Source organism: Papio anubis, chromosome 4 (assembly GCF_008728515.1).
Source record: "Papio anubis isolate 15944 chromosome 4, Panubis1.0, whole genome shotgun sequence".
Lineage (NCBI taxonomy): Eukaryota > Metazoa > Chordata > Mammalia > Primates > Cercopithecidae > Papio > Papio anubis.
The window spans coordinates 65,167,439-65,188,361 of record NC_044979.1 but is presented as its reverse complement, the minus strand read 5'-3'; the positions used below and the strand labels follow the sequence as shown (position 1 = coordinate 65,188,361).

Genomic DNA, 20,923 nt, shown 5'->3' with positions numbered 1-20,923 from the left:
CTTTATTAGCATTTTGTGTAGTGAAAATTTGGGGTAGGAATACATTACCTACCAAAAAACAAAAAAAAAAAAAAAAAAGATTTATTAAAAAATATAAAAACTCTCATTTCCTTTACCTGCCTTACTGACATATTCAAAGTGATGTACTTTATGGAGAAGGGGAACTACACAAAGAGAGTTGGCTAATGATATGTCCTAATAAGCACATCCACCAAAAACAAAAACAAAAACATTCTCAACTTAAAATAGCATTGAAAGTTATTATTGTAATATATCTAAATTTATGGACCTCATTAAGTTACTAACACCTACGGATATAATTTTTTTGTGGGAAACTTACAAATTATTTCAAAGGTTTCTGCAGGGTAAAACAAAAATGAGAAATAATGTTCTATCTTATAGATTACATAGATAAATATACAGATATACAAAAAGACAGAAAGATGAAAATTGTCTTTGTCTGATATGATGCCCCGTCACCTCTAAAATACTCTAGCGTGCACCTTCTAAAAACAAGAATACTTTCCCACATACCACCTTCCATTTAGGAAATGCTGTTTTCCAATCCACACACTCCATTTTAGTCGTATTAATCATTGCATCAATGTATACGTTTCATTTCACATCCAGATACCTATCCAGGAAAACTGTTGCTTTTAATTTATATGCTTTGTTAATTTCCTTCAATCTGGAGCAGTTACTTTATCTCTCCTTATCTCTTAAGTCTTTAATAGTCTTTTGTTGTTGTTCTCAGCAGCCTTGAAGGTTTGCAGGCTTTTCATCGTGTAAAATGACCATCTACCTAGGTCTGGAGGCTATTTTCTCATCCCTAGGCCCAGGTCTTTCAGTGTGAGAGCTATCATTGTGTAGAGAGATATTCCAATATTATATCAGTATACCCTTTCTTGGCAAAACTTCACTCACTGTTATAATTTTCTAATTACGAATATCGGTCAATGCTTCTTTATTTTTAATTAATAGGAAAAAGAGTTTTCCTTTCTTCCTCATTTATTTATATATGTATAAACTCATTACCTTCTCTTTTATTAAATAGCCTATAGTGTGATACTCCCATTATTTAGTGTGATGCTCAAACTGCCCTAGATTTTCTCAATGAAAAAAAAATGCTCAAGCAGGCTCTTACTAGTTTTTTTGGACATATCTTTATTCTTTGATCATACCCTCACTTTCTGGTAATACAGTATTCCTCCAGTCATAATATTTTTTATCAATTAATTAATATGTAATGTTGTTATAGATGTGTTTCTGTGTAAAAACACCTTATTTGATAAATAATTTTGGTTAACATTGAACTCACAGCCAATAGCACTGTAACTCTTCCTTGAACAAGGCTTATCTAACAGACACTTTCCCTGTAAGGCATATCAGATACTTCTCACACTTAGGAAAACTGGACAACACTTCAGCACTATCCTTAAGGACCATTTAAAACAGCAAATGCATTAACTAAAAGCCCAAGAATGAGCTGTGGCACTCAATAGACCAAGAAAATAACATGTGTTTCTACAAGAAGTGTTGAAACAAAAAAGCAGAACACTCCCTTGTTTGACCTTAGTTGGAAAAATGTACGCTTGGTAACTACAATGTTTTGGATGCTTTTCCCAATGCCTAAACATGCCCATGAATGTGCTCTACTAATTTTGGAATTACAAATACATTTTGGTAAGTAGATGAACTCACAGATACGGAACACATGAATAATGAAGATTGACAGTATATTTAAAAGAATCATACCAATACTTACAATTCTAATATAATACCTCATGGTTCTAGCTAGCCTTCTCTCTTTCCACATTTGAAAATCATTTCTCCGCAGGTAGAAGAATCTTAAATGTAATTATTCTTGATGTCTTGACTTATTTGCTTAATCAAAAAATTGATTTGGTCAATCTAATTAAATTTTCAATCATTGTGCCTCGTCTGCCTGATTTTATTTATTTATTTATTTACCACCTTACTGCCTAGGATGTCAGGCCATGCTGTGGCTCCTTCTTTGGCCTCCTGCTCCCTATCAGTGTCATACTCACTGGAACATGTGACACTCCACTTCAAAGTCCAGCTTCCTTGGGTACCTGAGCTTAGATTCCTGGAGGAAACTCCTCCCTCTTTCTACCTGCTTTCTTGAACATAGATGACTCTGCTTAGGAGAGGAAAAAAAGGAATGGAAGGCAAAGACTGGGCAGATGGAAAAATATAGGAAGAGAGAAAGGGAAGACTGGTACAAGTTTTTTTTTGTAGAAATTTATTTTATATATTTTGAATAGATAACATAGGAGTAGGTATATGTTTAAGCTTATTAAAATAAAAACTTCCAATTACTCTTCAATAGCATTTTCCCATTTTCTTCTCCAAATTGTCACCAAACTTGACGCTGTCAGTCTTTTCCTTTTGGTTTATCTATGTCAGTGAAATCGCCACCACAAATAAGGAAATAAATGCATTTATCACTCCCAAGAGTGCAAAAATCAGTGAACTCAGCATCACGACTAAAAAACAGATTGTAACCAGCGCATCATAACTCATTGCTACCATTTATCATCACTACCCCCTCATGGGAAATATGCTTTTTGATATCATCATTTTACCCATTCTCATTTTTTATTATTGAAATTTAATTGTATGTTGAGAAAAGTGTTAATATTATGGCACCTTCGTGACTTTTTACAAATGGAAAGTATATAACTAACTTTCAGATCAATAAATAACTCGTTTTCTGCAACTATGAGTTCATTTTATCTTTTTTATTTACAGTCATGAACATCCCATTCCACTTCTCAACAGAAAAGTCTTTACTCAATCTGTTTGTGAACAGTATAGATTAATATTGCCTCTGTTTGTATTATACAAATCAAATCATAGTGTGTATGTTGACCTATGTTTCATTTCTGTTTATTGACATTTTATTTATGACATTCATTACTATTGTTACATGTACTGATCATTCATTCATTCTATTACTGTATAGAATTATAGTTTTTGATAACATTTCCTTTATTTTCAGTTTAGGGCTGTTGATTATAATTTTGCTGTTAATATATATTTATATTCTGTTGAGTGTAAACATGAGAGTCAAATTTAAGAGTTGTAGGGCATACATATAGTCATCTATATAATGGCATACATTTTTAAGTGATTATGTTAATTTACACTCCCAAAAGCAACGTACAAGAGTTTCGGTTATTTTAATTCCTTTGATATTTTATCTTTCTCCTTTTAACCATTTTATTAAATACCTCATTCTGTAGTGGTAGCTAATTCTAGATTCAACTTATAATTCCCTGGTGAATAATTATGTTGAACATCTTTTCATATGTATATTTGCCCCTTAAATATGTATAATTTTAAGGCCCCTATTTCAGGATTTTGTGTGTCTTTTTCATAGTTGGGTAGGTGGCATATCTTAATCTTATCAATTTGTGAAATTTTTGATATGTGGATATTAGACCTTTGTCTCATATTTGCATTGGGAACACTGTGGTTTGCCTTGACACTTTCCTAATGGTGAGGAAAGGATATTTTAAATTTTAATAGAATCTAGTTTATCATTGTTTTCTTCTATGATTAATATCAGTTTCTATTTAAGATATCTATACTTCAATGTCAGCAAGATATTTTGTTCCTCACTACTGAATATATTATTACTATTGATCTATAGTTTATTTGCACTCCTGATAGCCATTCTGTCCAAGCCCTAGTGGGAATTGCTGTAGCTAGTGATGTCTTGGTGGGGCATATGGAAACCAATGAACCTACCTGACTCACAGGTAGGTTGAACAAAGCTTATCTAACAGGCACTTTCCCTGTAAGGCACATCAGATAATTCCCTATAGCCATGGGCTATAGCTAACTGGCCATTAGATCAGGCCACTGGCAAGCCTAAAACTGACATATAAAACAAACTGCCATGTGGGGAGAAAATTGTTTGATACAAATCTATTCTCCTTCTAAAAAGCTCTTTGTTACCTATGTGGATTTATTATTTAAAAAATCCTCAATGCTGCCTAGGGGAAATATAACCAATGAGCAGATTGCACTTGTCAGATAAGTGTGGAGATTTGAATGAACTGTCTGTTTCTGCCATGGCTTCAGAGGGTACAAGTCCCAAGTCTTGGCAGCTTCCATGTTGTGTTGAGCCTGTGGGTTCACAGAAGTCAAGAATTGAGGTTTGGGAACCTCTGAGTATATTTCAGAGGATATGTGGAAACACCTGGATGTTCAGGCAGAAATTTGCTGCAGGGGCAGGGCCCTCATGGAGAACCTCTTCTAGGGCAGTGAAGAAGGGAAATGTAGGATTGAAGCCCCCAAACATATTCCCCATTGAGGTACTGCCTACTGAAGCTGTGAAAAGAGGGCCACACTCCTCCAAACTCCAGAATATTAGATTCAGTGACAGCTTGCACCGTGCACCTGGAAAAGCCACAGGCCCTCAACATGAGCCTGTGAGAGCAGCTGGGTGGGAGGCTGTACCCTGCAGAGCCACAGGGGCAGAGCTTCCCAAGACAATGGGAACCCACCTCTTGCTGAGCTTGACCTGGCTGTGAGACATGGAGTCAAAGAGATCATTTTGGAGCTTTAAGATTTGACAGCTCTGCTTGATTTTTTACTTGCATGGGGCATATAGCCCCTTTGTTTTGGCCAACTTCTCTCATTTGGAATGGCAGTATTTACCCAATGACTGTATCCTCATTGTATCTGGGAAGTAACTAAATGCTTTTTTATTTTACAGGCTCATAGGTGGAAGGGACTTGCCTTGTCTTTGATGAAACTTTGGATTGTGGACTTTTGATTTAATGCTGAAATGAGTGAGGACTTTAAGGGACTGTTGGAAAGCCTGATTGGTTTTGAAATGTGAGGCCGTGATATTTGGGAGGGTCTAGGTCAGAATGATGTGGTTTGGCTATCTCCCCACCCAAATATCATCTTCCATTGTAACTCCCACAATTCCCATATATTGTGGGAGGAAACTGGTGGGAAGTATTGAATCATGGGCTGGGTCTTTCCCATGCTGTTCTCTGTTTTGTCTGAAAATCCAGATGGTAATCCCTGCTTTTTACTGTTTTCCATGTGCTTTTTAGATTTATCTCCATCCCTTTACTTTGACTTTTAAGTGTTATTGCTTGTGAGATCAGTCTTTTGAAGACTGCATACCATTAGGTCTTGTCTTTTTTATCCAACTTGTCACTCTTTGCCTTCTGATTGGGACATTCAGCCTGTTTACATTCAAGGTTAATATTGACATGTGTGGATTTGATCCTGTCATCCTGTTGTTAGCTGATTATTATGAAGACCTGTTTGTGCGGTTGTTTTATAGGGTCACTGGTCTGTGTTCTTCAGTGTGTTTTTTTTCTAGTGATACTTTTTAGTGTTTCCTTCAGGACCTCTTGTGAGGCAGGTCTGGTGGTAATGAATTCCTTTAGCATTTGTTTATCTGAAAAGGATCTACTTATCCTTTGCTTATGAAGCATAGTTTGGCTGGATATAAATTCTTGGTTGGAGTTTCTTTTCTTCAAGAATGCTGAACCTCTTTTGGTTTCTGTTGAAAGCTCCACTGTCAGCTTGATGGGGTTCCCTTTGTAGGTGACCTACCCTTTCCCTCTAGCTGCCTTTAACATTTTTTTCTTTCATTTTTGACCTTGGATAATCTGATGACTCTGTGTCTTAGCGATGGCCTTTTTGTGTAGTATCTTGTAGGGGTTCTCCTCATTTCATGAATTTGAATGTTGACCTCTCCAATGAGGTTGGAGAAATTTTTACAGATGATATCCTGAAATATGTTATTCAAGTTGGTTGCTTTCTCTCCATCTTCTTCAGGGACACAAATAGATAATAGATTTGGTCTCTTTACATAATCCAATATTTCCTGAAAGTTTTCGTTGTTCATTTTGGTTATTTCCTTTATTTTTGTCTGACTGAGTTACTTCATTGAACCAGTCTTCTGGCTCTGAAATTCTTTCCTTAGCTTAGTTTATTTTGCTCTTAACACTTGCAATTGCCTTATGAAATACTTGTGTTTTGCAGTTCTATCCAATCAGTTTGGTTCTTTCTTATAATGGCTATTTCATCTATTAGCTCATGTATAATTATTTTCTGAAGATTCCTTGAGTTTCAACTTTCTCCTGAATCTCAATGATCTTCATTCTTATCTATATTCTGAATTCTATTTCTCTCATTTTAGCTATTTCAACCTGGTTAAGAACTCTTGCTGGGGAACTAACGTGGCTATTTGGACAACGAGGGACATGCTGACCATTTGAGTTGCCAGAGTTCTTGAGCTGATTCCTTCTCATCTGTGTGAGTTGATGTTCCTTTAATGTGATATAATTTGAGTACCATCAGTTGAATTCTTTTCTGGTTGTTTCCAGGGGGCTAATACTTTGTGCAGGGTCTCTATTTATATCTGAGTTTTGAAACATGATTTCACAGGGTGGGATATTAGTAAGGTATTTTTGGTGTTGAAGTTTGGGTTGTGATCCAATAAATTGCTTTTAAGCATAATGGCTAGGAGATAGGCTCTTGCTCAGCCATGTGGCTTCTCTCTATTTCATCATGTTTGCAGCCATGCTCCCTCTCAGTGCTCTGAAAGTGTGGGCTCCTCCCCTGCTGAAGTGCTAACTGCAGATTTCAACTTGGCACTCCCAGACTGTACACCACAGTCCTTGGGTGAACTCGGGCTTTGTTTCTTCATCAGGTTAGAGGCAGCAGGGGCAGGGACTCTTGCAGTGGCTGTGGCAGAGGGCCTTCCACTACTATCTTGGGGTTCTACCCCAGAAGAATGCAGAGCTGCTTGGTGTGATCAATCTAGAGTAGGGTGGCTGTGACGTGGCCCCAAACTGAGGGGCCCTGCCTGGTGATGACCAGGGGTATGGGGAGCTGGTTGGGGAGCCAAGTGACCTCTTCTCCTTAGGGCAGCTGTGACTTGCTTGAGGTGTTATTAAAGCACTTGGGGTCTTTGTTCCTTACCCAGTCTGACGCCAGCAAGTGCAGTACCAATGCAGTGGTAGTGGCAATGGAGTCGTTGGTTGCCTCTGGGAGTTCCACCTAAGAGAAATGTAGAGCCCCTGCTACTGGGGAAAAAACAAAAACAAAAACAAAACAAAAAAGCACCTCACTTTTAAATAACCCTTGCGTCAAAGGAGACACCATAGGTAAAATTCGAAAATATTTTGAATAAATCAGAATGAATATATTAAACATCAATGTTTGTGGGAGGGAACTAAAATTATGCTTAGATAAAACTGTATAGATTTTTTTTTAATAATAGAAAGGAAGAATGGCCTAAAACCAATTATCTGAATGTTTCACTTACAAAGCTAGAAAAGAACAAGTAAATTGAATGCAAAGTATGTAGAAGAAGACAACTAATAAAGATAAGAAAAGCAATCCATGACACAGGAAATGGACAAACAGTATATTAATACATAAAAATATTTGTTCTTTTAAACTATTAACACAATTGACAAACCTGTAGCAGGAGTGATTAAAAAAATACAGAAAGAGAAAGAGAAAGGGTGGCAATTTAAAATTATGAGAATAAAGGAGGGGCTACCATTTCAAACCTAAAACTATAAAATACTTAAAAATTTTAGGAGCACCCTTATTCCAATAACTTTTTTTAAGTTTGAAAAATTATTCTGAACTCTGTCTCATTCTTAGTGTTTTAGGAAAAGTAATTTAATATAAAATTGAAAAACAGAAAATGTTTAGGTCAAACTCATCTAAAATTATTTTAAGAAAGAAGAAATAAATGATAGAATAACATTCCTGTACACAATAAAAGTATGACTTGGATGCATGCTCACAAAGTAGGTAAATCCTGTAGCTTGCTATTTCCAAATGAGAATCTCAAAAAATGAGATGAAATTCCTTCAGAAAAAAATAGTGAAAGAAAATTACACTTGTGAATGAAAAACTGGAAGAAATACAAAAATAAATAAGCACATTTATTTTAAGGCAAATATGTTTAAATTTTTTTGTGTGTTTTCACTTGAAAATGCTCCGCATTTTAAATTAATTAAATCAAAAGCAATGTGCAATAGAAAAATTCAACGATGTCAAAAGTTTGTTTTTTTAAAGTTATAATGTATTTGATAAGAGTTTTGATAATCTGTACAAAAAGAAATAACAGGGAGAGAAAAATTACACGGGCTATAATTATTAGGATTGAATGGGGAACATCATGATAGGTTTAAAGAGGAGATAATATGAAGTAGTTTTCAACTTTTTTTTTTTTTTTTTTTTTGGAGACAGAATCTAGCTCTGTTGCCAGATTGGAGTGCAGTGTGGCATGATCTCAGCTCACTGCAACCTCTGCCACCCCGGTTCAAGGGATTCTCCCACCTCAGCCTCCCGAGTAGCTGGGATTATAGGCACATGCCACTAAGCCCAGTTAACTTTTGTATTTTTAGTGTAGACTGGGTTTCACCCTGTTGGCCAGGATTGTATCTATCTCCTGACCTCATGTTCTGCCCACCTTGGCCTCCCAAAGTGCTGCGATTACAGGTGTGAACCACCGTGCCCGGCCTCAACTTCTATATTTGCTAATAAATTTGAAAATTAAAATGACTTGGACAAATTCTTTCAAAACAACAGTTTTTAAAGTGACAGAAGAAGAAATATGCCCATAACTCTGTAAATTTCTTACCTGTGTGCCAAGTCACAATAAGATGACACCATGAACTTAGAGTGGTGTCACGGTATAAAGTCACATATATAGAAAGATAAAAACATCTAACTTTGTTTTTATCTATGTATCTACAAATAAGTATGACTTTCATAGGAAAACTTAACATCTTTGTGACACTAGGATTGACCAAGATTTAGGTACATCATGCAAAAAGTATTAATCAGTAGAGAATTCTAGTAAACATAATTATTTTTGTTTATAAACTAAACTAAGAGCACATAAGTCAATAGGCAAAGTGGAGAAATATGTTTTCAATAATATATTTGACATAATAGCCATCCACAGGATATTCGGACTATACCTAGAAACACAACACAATAGAAAATACAACAAATTTATCTAATCGTATGGTAAATATGGGTTAAAACCACCATGATATACAGATTGATGGATAGCAGCATCAGTCATCAGTATGGGTTAAAACCACCATGATATACAGATGGATGATATACAGATTGAGAAGAGCAATACTGCTATTCCAAAAATCCAAAATCCAAATTTCTCCTAAATAGAAACTCTTCGAGACATGACACCACAAGTGGAACATTCCACATCTGACACCTTTGCTTTCTGATGGATTGATGTACACAAAATTTCTTTCATGTACAAAATTATTTAAATTACTGCAGTCAAGCCTCTTTTCTCTAGTAAAAGAAAAATCTGTCTTTCTGAATTAATGCTTGAGAAATGTCCTTTTCCTACTGGTTCACATTTAGCCCAAAAAAGGCATTTGATTCAACAGCATACAGCTCCTGTGAGTCCACATTCAACATTTTTGATACATTTGATTCATCTTTAGTTTCTACAGAAGACAAAGAAGATAGAGAAGATGGCTTAGTATTGAATAAGAAGTTGATTCCCCCTCCTAATGCACAAATACATACATTTGAAACTACTGTACAGGCTAACCCATTATATAAGCTGAGACCAAAGTTAACTCCTGGAATGACTGAAATAAGAGGAAACAGTTCTGCAATTCTGCAAGGTAGTTGTGACTTGGAAGAGAAGAGGACCACCTTGTGTTTGCAGTCATGGAGGGAGAAGCAGTGTCAGGTATCTGGAGACGGCCATGCCCATGTGACCAGGTAGGGAGCTTGGAAAGTCCACACACTGATTACATACACTGCTTCCTGTCCTATTTGCTTCAGATTACAGGGGATCCCTGTTACTGTGCAGTGATGCACCTTTCCCAAGGGAAACCTAAAGGCAAATTTTCCTCATGAACTCTGAGCACAAGGACAACCTCTTCTCTAAGCTTTTGCAGTGACAAAAAATCCTGCATACACAACCTGAGCAGTGGATTCACAACTTTAGTTTTGATGCCCATGACCCGTGTGGATTTCACTTCTAAAATGAAACAGATAACTTTTAGAACATTATGAAGATCCCATGTCTTGCATGTGTTTTGAACTGTTGCTTACTATATCTCTAGATGGGACTTCTCCTTTTAGCCTGCAATATATCTGCCATGCAGTAATCTGCAGGTACACTGCGTATGATGGATTGATTAACTCCCTTTACCATCAATGTTATAGGAATTTTTAAAACTATCATTACAAACAAAAAGGTAGGATTCACAAGTTAAAATGAGGACCGGTCAAGCCAAAGTAAACTCTCCTGTCCTCAGAGGGTATTCACTAGGTCTGCTCACATGTGGATAAGATAGCACACCTATAGCAACAAACGTATGAGTGGTGGGTTTTCTCATACAGTATGTAAGTTTAGTGTTTTTTTTTTTTTTTGAGACGGAGTCTGGCACTGTTGCCCAGGCTGGAGTGCAGTGGCCGGATCTCAGCTCACTGCAAGCTCCGCCCTCGGGTTCACGCTTTATCTTCCTGCCCTCTAGCCTCCCCGAGAAGGCTGGGACTACAGGCTCGCCACCTCGCTTCTTCTGGCTAATTTTTTTTTTGCGGGTTTCAGGTAGAGACGGGGTTTCACCGTACAGCCAGGATGGTCTCATCTCCTGACTCGCGATCCCGCCTGCCTCGGCCTCCCTGGGATTACAGGCTTGGAGCCACCGTCATGAAGCTTAGTGTTAGTATCTGTCAGACGCAATCTGCTGTTACTTATTCAGATAAATGTGGTGCCTATTGAAACAACAGGATAGAACTACAGGTATTCAGTAAGACTACAAAAACATTGTGGTGATTTAGCTAACAGTTTTTAATGGCTGTAGTAATTCAGTGAGGCAACACTGGGGCATTTATTATGAAGAATTCTATTTCTTTCTGAAGGACAAATGCTTAATATTGGATGAGTATTTCAGCATTGTGACTCTTTGAAATTATTTCGTCTATGTTTTTCTATAATCTTCCAGAAGTAATGATGTTTGTAGTTGCTATAATTCAAGCTTTGGGAGTGCAATAAAATAAAATAAAATAAAAGACTGCCTTCCTTTTAAGAAAAAAAAAAAAATGCAAGTTTCTAGTCACAAGGGCATAGTGCAGTTCAATTAAGTGTTGATGTAGTTTATAGTTACACTCCTTTTCTTCTCTGCGAAAGGTACTGGTAAGTAAACCAGCTTTTCTGAATAGTCATTCTTAAAATTTCAGACTTACAAAATTAGTAGTAGAATTTTATTTAAAGGCCCTAAGTACCGATATTTTTAATGAGTGCTTTAATTTAAAACAAGTATTTGGAATAGCTGCTACAATGTATTCTTCCATGTGATTTTTTTAAGTTGACATGCAGTCTAATTGTTGTTTCATAAAAGCTGGATATTTTTCTATGCCCATAATGAGTTTGTGAACCATGAAGAAGATGAAACTAGAAGATTACCGAACAAGTCAGAAAATAAGAACTTCAGTGGTTGGAGATGTTGGGATTATTGTTAAACTATAATTAATAATTTGGATAGCAGTACTTATCTCTTTGTTGTAAATTCTCAAGGCTGAATTAAGTATAATTTATAGAACCTCAGTGCAGTTATTCTTAATGGGAAATCTGAGATCTAAAATTTAGATTTAAAAGGTACTGCATAACCATTGTATCCATAAATAGCTTAGCTCCTTTTCATCATTTTGAATAGTATGTATCACTACTGGAGTGAGCTGTTCTTGAAGTTATTTCAAGTTCTAGTGTTCACTTCTAAGTAACAGAACTGAATTTACAGTTCTAGATATTTGGCAGTAAAATAGCCACATCCATTCTTATGTCTTTTTGTGAATGTGCTCTATACCACTGTTGAGTGCTCCACAGTTTCTACACTAGCTGCTACAAAATGTGATTTTACATCCCTATGGCGATTGCCAAGGCTATAAAAAAAGCAAAGCTGTATTTGTATACAACACTAGCCCTTTGACTAGTAATGCATGTTTCTGCTTGATGTGCCTTGTTACAGCTACTTTCTTGTGCTAATAAAAGATGTTTGGTGTTCTTGTAAAAAAATTGAAATAAATAAATTTAAGTATGTAGAAATAGTATTGTCAAAGTCAACATACAGCATAGGGATGAATATCTAAATTTAACATTTTATTTGTGGAAGCAAAAATTGCAGTTCAGAGCGTACACGCAGATCAGGTGGTCTTTGATATGTCTGAAGAACAAAGAAAAGGTTAGGGTTTTATTAGGAAGATAATTATTGCCTATGGTTTTGAAAGAAAGCTTATGGGCACTAAAGAATCTTTTGGGAGCCAGTAAACTCTGATTAGTGAGTGATGGTGATAGGTGATACTAATTTTAGAGTCATGGCAGGTGGTTTAACCAACTACTAGCTAAAACTGGTCTTAAGGTTGCAGCAGACCATTTCAGCAGTTGGGAGAGAATTCAGTTCTTGGAGCAGTGCTATACGCCCTAAGTGACTTTAGATTATGATTAATTGAGTATGACAAGTATGACTTGATTTGTAAAATTATCATTCAGGGTTTGAAAAAGATTTTCTCTATTCTTCTATGAGAAAGGATCATTCAATATTCTGCAATGTCTTGTCTGCTGTTATTGTTCACTTACTTTATTTAAATTCAATTTATTTGTAGGGTCTATATATTGTAATTAAAATCTTGCTGTGTTCTTGATGATTCATTGGGAAAAACAGATGGTAACAAAGTGATTTCAACTTATTTGATTGTTTCACTTTAACGATCCCTTTAGCTTGGGCCTGCTTAATTGTACAATATTAGGATGTGCTGCACTTGCTTATGTATTACTTTTTAGTGGTGGTTTTGTGTTAGCATTTTATCACATATATTAGATTACTAACTTTCGGGGATATTCTGCTCACTTTACATCTCGCAATACCTTTTGAGTTTCCATCAACACAGACTTTCCTAAGTGTTCACTAATAGCAGTTAGTGAATATACATTGAATGACATGGGTTAAAGCAGGATAATAGAGGAACCCCTTACATAAAACATCCAGAAATATGGAAGGACAGTTGTCCCTTAAAACCATCACATAGTGATAATTACTTTGTCTCTTTTGTTCAGTTCAGAATTTACTATGTGAGCTCCTCGTTGAAATGGGTTCTTAAGAGCTAGGTAGAATCTTCTAAACCAGCATAATAAATTTTAGCCATCTAGGTTATTCAGATTTTATGTTTATACTAAGCCCAATGTGCAGGTGTTAAATTAGCCAACAGGGAACCTGTTTATTGGCCCATAAATGTCAGAGAAGCATATTGGAATTCATAAAATAAAGGAAAAGAAAAATATGTAGGTGATACAGAACTTAAACTTCATTATACAGATCAAAACTTCCTCAATCTACATAATTTTAAGGTGTTTTATTTACTACAGGATTTCCAAAGACAGAAATAATGAATGAAGGGAGGTTGTTTCCTTTTTATGTTGCTTCATATTATTCCCACTGCAAAAAGAAAAAAAGTGATATATGCACTTAACTATAATTTTTTAAAAGAGCCATAAATTGAAGTGTCTACATCTCTCAAGAATCATCTGCTGGATGAATATAACTCTAAGGGCTGAATCTTGTTCAGTGTTTCATCTTCACTTGAGACCTCATTTCCAAAGTATTATCATACAATTTAATTGCAGACGTTTGTTTGCTGAATTTCTCAGTAATTTGTTTTAAAGATTACACCCAGCAGGTGTTCTTATTTTTAGATACAGAACCTGATACCTTTTGTAATTTCAAAATTTGAGTTCAATGACTAGTGTTTTGAAAGAATTCTGGAAATGTAAGAAAAAGAAGAAAACGATCATGTGGGAATGAATATATATTTATAATATTTGTGATGCTTTGAGGAATTATTTGTATAATGTCTGAGCTTTAAGAGTAGGAAAAATAATGTATAGAAATACAAAAAATATTAAAATGCTCACTCTAATATAGGAAGTGACAAACCTGCTTTCAGTACATGCCAAAGTGGAAAAATAAATTACATGACTATTATCTCTTTCAAGTTTGGACATTTTCTAGGGATTCTTCTGGAAATATTAAGAAAGTATATGAAAATGAAATAATGGGAAACAAAAATTGTGCTTACCACAGAAACTGTTGTATAAATTGTACCATTTCTTTTTTTTATATACTTTATGTTCTAGGGTACATGTGCGCAACATGCAGGTTTGTTACATATGTATACATGTGCCATGTTGGTGTGCTTCACCCATTAACTCGTCATTTACATTAGGTTTATCTCCTAATGCTATTCCTCCCCTCTCCTCTCACCCCACAACAGGCCCTGGTGTGATGTTCCCTTCCTGTGTCCAAGTGATCTCAGTGTTCGATTCCCACCTATGAGTGAGAACATGCAGTGTTTGGTTTTTTGTTCTTGTGATTGTATGCTGAGAATGATGGTTTCCAGCTTCATCCTTGTCCCCATAAAGGAAACGAACTCATCCTTTTTATGGGTGCATAGTATTCCATGGTGTATATGTGCCACATTTTCTTAATCCAGTCTGTCATCGATGGACATTTGGGTTGATTCCAAGTCTTTGCTATTGTGAATAGTGCCACAATAAACATACGTGTGCATGTGTCTTTATAGCAGCATGACTCATAATCCTTTGGGTATATCCCCAGTAATGGGATGGCTGGGTCAAATGGTATTTCTAGTTCTAGATCCTTGAGGAATCGCCACACTGTTTTCCACAATGGTTGAACTTGTTTACAGTCACACAAACAGTGTAAAAGTGTTCCTATTTCTCCACATCCTCTCCAGCACCTGTTGTTTCCTGATTGTTTTAATCATTGCCATTCTAACTGGCATGAGATGGTATCTCATTGTGGTTTTGATTTGCATTTCTTTGATGGCTAGTGATGATGAGCATTTTTTCATGTGTCTGCTGGCTGCATTAATGTCTCCTTTTGAGAAGTGTCTGTTCATATCCTTTGTCCACTGTTTGATGGGGTTGTTTTTTTCTTGTAAATTTGTTTGAGTTCTTTGTAGGTTCTGGATATTAGCCCTTTGTCAGATGAGTAGATTGCAAATTTTTTTTCCCATTCTGTAGGTTGCCTGTTCACTCTGATAGTAGTTTCTTTAGCTGTGCAGAAGCTCTTTAGTTTAATTAGATCCCATTTGTCAATTTTGGCTTTTGTTGCCATTGCTTTTGGTGTTTTAGACATGAAGTCGTTGTCCATACCTATGTCCTTAATGGTACTACCTAGGTTTTCTTCTAGGGTTTTTATGGTTTTAGGTCTAAAATATAAGTCTCTAATCCATCTTGAATTAATTTTTGTATAAGGTGTAAGGATGGGATCCAGTTTCAGCTTTCTACTTACGGCTAGCCAGTTTTCCCAACACCATTTCCTAAATAGGGAATCCTTTCCCCATTTCTTGTTTTTGTCAGGTTTTTCAAAGATCAGATGGCTGTAGATGTGTGGTATTATTTCTGAGGGCTCTGTTCTGTTCCATTGTTCTATATCTCTGTTTTGGTATCAGTACCAAGCTGTTTTGGTTACTGTAGCCTTGTAGTATAGTTTGAAGTCAGATAGTGTGATGCCTCCAGCTTTGTTCTTTTGGTTTAGGATTGTTGTGGCAATGAGGGCTCTTTTTTGGTTTCATATGAACTTTAAAGTAGTTTTGTTCCCTTTCTGTGAAGAAAGACATTGATAGCTTAATGGGGATGGCATTGAATCTATAAATTACCTTGGGAAGTATGGCCATTTTCATGATATTGATTCTTCCTATCCATGAGCATGGAATGTTCTTCCATTTGTTTGTGTCCTCTTTTATTTCCTTGAGCAGTGGTTTGTAGTTCTCCTTGAAGAGGTCCTTTGCATCCTTTGTAAGTTGGATTCCTAGGTATTTTATTCTCTTTGAAGCTATTGTGAAGGGGAGTTCATTCATGATTTTGTTCTCTGTTTGTCTGTTATTGGTGTATAAGAATGCTTGTGATTTTTGCACATTGATTTCGTATCCTGAGACTTTGCTGAAGTTGCTTATCAGCTTAAGGAGATTTGGAGCTGAGACGATGGGCTTTTCTAGATATACAGTCATGTCATCGGCAAACAGGGACAATTTAACTTCTTTTCCTAATTGAATATGCTTTATTTCTTTCTCTTGCCTGTTTGCCCTAGCCAGAATTTCCAACACTATGTTGAATAGGAGTGGTGAGAGAGGGCATCCCTGTCTTGTGCCAGTTTTCAAAGGGAATGCTTCCAGTTTTTGCCCATTCAGTATGATATTCGCTGTGGGTTTGTCTTAATATTTTATTTTGAAATATGTTCCATCAGTACTGAATTTATTCAGAGTTTTTAGCATGAAAGGCTGTTGAATTTTGTCAAAGGCCGTTTCTGCGTCTATTGAGATAATCATGTGGTTTTTGTCTTTGGTTCTGTTTATATGCTGGATTACGTTATTGATTTTCATATGTTGAACCAGCCTTGCATCCCAGGGATGAAGCCCACTTGATCATGGTGTGTAAGATTTTTGATGTGCTGCTGGATTCGGTTTGCCAGTATTTTATTAAGGATTTTTGCATCGATATTCATCAGGGATATTGGTCTAAAATTCTCTTTTTTTGTTGTGTCTCTGCCAGACTTTGGTTTCAGGGTGATGTTGGCCTCATAAAATGAGTTAGGGAGGATTCCCTCTTTTTCTGTTGTTTGGAATAGATTCAGAAGTAATGGTACCAGCTCTTCCTCATACCTCTGGTAAAATGTGGCTGTGAATCTGTCTGGTCCTGGACTTTTTTTGGTTGGTAGGCCATTAATTATTGCCTCAATTTCAGAGCCTGTTATAAATCTATTCAGACATTCAACTTCTTCCTAGTTTAGTCTTGGGAGGGTGTATGTGTCCAGAAATTTATCCATTTCTTCTAGGTTTTCTAGTTTACTTGCAAAGAGGTGTTTATAGTATTCTCTAATGGTAGTTTGTATTTCTGTGGGGTCAGTGGTGATATCACCTTCATCAATTTTTATTGTGTCTGTTTGATTCTTCTCTCTTTTCTTCTCTATTAGACTTCCTAGTGGTCTATCAATTTTGTTGATCTTTTCAAAAAAACTAGCTCCTGGATTCATTGGTTTTTTGAAGGGTTTTTTTGTGTGTCTGTCTCCTTCAGTTCTGCTCTAATCTTAGTTATTTCTTGACTTCTGCTAGCTTTTGAATGTGTTTGCGCATGCTTCTATAGTTCTTTTAATTGTGATATTAGGGTGTCCATTTTAGATCTTTCCTGCTTTCTCTTGTGGGCATTTAGTGCTATAAATTTCCATCTACACACTGCTTTAAATGTGTCCCAGAGATTCTGGTACGTTGTATCTTTCTTTGCTCTCATTGGTTTCAAAGAACATCTTTATTTCTTCCTTCATTTTGTTATTTACCCACTAGTCATTCAGGAGCAGATTGTTCAGTTTCCATGTGGTTGAGCAGTTTTCATTGAGTTTCTTAGTCCTAAGTTCTTGTTTGATTGCACTGTGGTCTGATGAACAGTTTGTTATAATTTCTGTTCTTTTACATTTGCTGAAGAGTGCTTTATATCCAACTATGTGATCAATTTTGGAATAAGTGCAATGTGGTGCTGAGAAGAATGTATATTCTGTTGATTTGGGGTGGAGAGTTCTGTAGATGTCTGTTAGGTCCACTTGGTGCAGAGCTGAGTTCAATTCCTGGATATCCTTGTTAACTTTCTGTCTCGCTGATCTGTCTAATGTTGACAGTGGGGTGTTAAAGTGTCCATTATTATTGCGTGGGAGTCTAAGTCTCTTTGTAAGTCTCTAAGGACTTGCTTTATGAATCTGGGTGCTCCTGTATTGGGTCGATATATGTTTAGAATTGGTAGCTGTTCCTGATGAATTGATCCTTTTACCATTATGTAATGGCCTTCTTTGTCTCTTTTGATCTTTGTTGGTTTAAAGTCTGCTTTATCAGCGACTAGGATTGCAACCTGTGCTTTTTTGTTTGTTTGTTTGTTTTGTTTTCCATTTGCTTGGTAGATCTTCCTCCATCCCTTTATTTTGACCCTATGTGTGTCTCTGCATGTGAGATGGGTCTCTTGAATACAGCAAACTGATGGGTCTTGACTCTATCCAGTTTGCTAGTCTGTGTCTTTTAATTGGAGCATTTAGCCCATTTACATTTAAGGTTACTATTGTTATGTGGAACTTGTTATGTGTGAACTTGATACTGTCATTATGATGTTAGCTGGTTATTTTGCTCATTAGTTGATGCAGTTTCTTACTAGCATTGATGTACTTTACATTCTGGCATGTTTTTGCAGTGGCTGGTACAAGTTGTTTCTTTCCATGTTTAGTGCTTCCTTCAGGATCTCTTGTAGGGCAGGCCTGGTGGTGACAAAATTTAGCAGCATTTGCTTTTCTGTAAAGGATTTTATTTCTCCTTCTCTTATGAAACAGTGTGGCTGGATATAAAATTCTGGGTTGAAAATTATTTTCTTTAAGAATGTTGAATATTGGACCCCACTCTCTTCTGGCTTGTAGTTTCTGCCAAGAGATCCGCTGTTAGTCTGATGGACTTCTCTTTGTGGGTAACCCGACTTTTCTTTCTGGCTGCCCTTAGCATTTTTTCCTTCATCTCAACTTTGGTGATTCTAACAATTATGTGTCTTGGAGTTGCTCTTCTCGAGGAGTATCTTTGTAGCGTTCTGTGTATTTCCTGAATTTGAATGTTGGCCTGCCTTGCTAGGTTGGGGACGTTCTCCTGGATGATATCCTGGAGAGTGTTTTCCAACTTGGTTCCATTCTCCCCGTCACTTTCAGGTACACCAATCAGACGTAGATTTGGTCTTTTCACATAACCCCATATTTCTTGGAGACTTTGTTCATTTCTTTTTACTTTTTTCTCTAAACTTATCTTCTCGCTTTATTTCATTCATTTGATCTTCAATCACTGATACCATTTCTTCCAGTTGATCGAGTCAGTTACTGAAGCTTGTGCATTTGTCACGTATTTTTTGTGTCATGGTTTTCCGCTCTATCAGGTCATGTGAAGACTTCTCTACATTGATTATTCTAGATATGCATTTGTCAAATCTTTTTTCAAAGTTTTTAGCTTCTTTGCACTGAGTTCAAACTTCCTCCTTTAGCTCTGAGAAGCTTGATTGTCTGAAGCCTTCTTCTCTCAACTCGTGAAAGTCATTCTCCATCCAGCTTTGTTCTGTTGCTGGCAAGGAGCTGTGTTCCTTTGGAGGGGAATAGGCACTCTGATTTTTAGAATTTTCAGCTTTTCTGCTTTGCTTTTTCCCCATCTTTGTGGTTTTATCTACCTTTGGTCTTTGATGATGGTGACGTCCAGATGGGGTTTTGGTGTGGATGTCCTTTCTGTTTGTTAGTTTTCCTTCTAACAATCAGGACCCTCAGCTGTAGGTCTGTTGGAGTTTGCTCGAGGTCCACTCCAGACCCTGTTTGCCTGGGTATCAGCAGCGGAGGCTGCAGAAGAGTGAATATTGCTGAACAGCAAATGTTGCTGTCTCATCGTTCCTCTGGAAGCTTCATCTCAGAGGGGTACCCAGCTGTGTGAGGTGTGATTTGTCAGTCTGCCCCTAGTTGGGGATGTCTCCCAGTTAGGCTACTCGGGGGTCAGGGACCCACTTGAGCAGGCAGTCTGTCCATTCTCAGATCTCAAACTTCATGCTGGGAGAACCACTACTCTCTTCAAAGCTGTCAGACAGGGACATTTACATCTACAGAGGTTTGTACTGTCTTTTGTTTGGCTATTCCCTGACCCCTGAGGTGGAGTCTACAAAGGCAGGCAGTTCTCCTTGAGCTGCGGTGGGCTCCCCCCAGTTCGAACTTTCTGGCCACTTTGTTTACCTACTTAAGCCTCAGCAATGGCGGGCGCCTCTCCCCCAGACTCACTGCCACCTTGCAGTTAGACCTCAGACTGTTGTGCTAGCAATGAGGGAGGTTCCATGGGCATGGGACCCTCTGAACCAGGCATGAGATATAATCTCCTGGTTTGCTCTTTGCTCCCCTAGCCTCACTGCCACCTTGCAGTTAGATCTCAGACTGTTGTGCTAGCAATGAGGGAGATTCCATGGGTGTGGGACCCTCTGAACCAGGCGTGGGATATAATCTCCTGGTTTGCTGTTTGCTAAGACCCTTGGTAAAGCGTAGTGTTAGGGTGGGAGTGACCCGATTTTCCAGGTGTTGTGTGTCACGGTTTCCCTTAGCTAGGGAAGGGAATTCCCTTCCCCCTTGTGCTTCCCGGGTGAGGTGATGCCTCGCCCTGCTTCGGCTTTCGCTGATTAGGCTGCACCCACTGTCCTGCACCCACTGTCTGACACACCGGTGAGATGAACCTGGTACTTCAGTTGGAAATCCAGAAATCACCTGTCTTCTGTGTTGCTCACGTTGGGAGCTGGAGACTGGAACTGTTCCTATCCGGCCATCCTGGAAACGCACCCCCTGTACCATTTCTTTATCAAGTAATTGCTAATTAAAACAAATGATCATGTGCACTCAATAAATAAGACTTAATGTTTATGATTATAACTATTTATATGAGTATTGGTTATTGGTTAAATAGTAAGAAATTTGAAATTATTCTGACTTTCAAGAATAAAAAAATTCAACAGTTGAAATGAACAAAACCTGAAATAGAAATTAAGGCTTTTTGATTATATATGACCATACAAAATATCAATTACCTCTATTGTTTTTGTCAAATTATTTTGCAATATATTATAACAAAAGATCAGCATATACCAAATGATCAGAATATGGAAAGAATATGGGAAATATTTTTTAACTTATCTAAATGTGTTGTAAAGCACTGGTTTAAACAAAATTATAGTTACGTTTCACACTGTTTATTTGCTTTCTCATCACCTTTACACTGGTGCTGGATAAAAAAATTGCTT

At 37.0% G+C, this 20,923-nt stretch overlaps 1 long non-coding RNA gene and 1 pseudogene across 1 annotated transcript in view; both read left to right on the top strand.

Moving 5' to 3' along the window:
• LOC116274673 overlaps window positions 1–7,952 on the top strand; it is a 322,273-nt gene extending 314,321 nt beyond the window's left edge. Inside the window, exon 3 of the long non-coding RNA XR_004183446.1 lies at window positions 6,197–7,952. This is a non-coding gene — a long non-coding RNA (uncharacterized LOC116274673). The remainder of the gene's footprint in view (window positions 1–6,196) is intronic.
• Window positions 7,953–9,323: 1,371 nt separating this feature from the next.
• Window positions 9,324–10,491, top strand: LOC101010439 (annotated as a pseudogene).
• The last annotated feature ends 10,432 nt before the right edge of the window (window positions 10,492–20,923 follow it).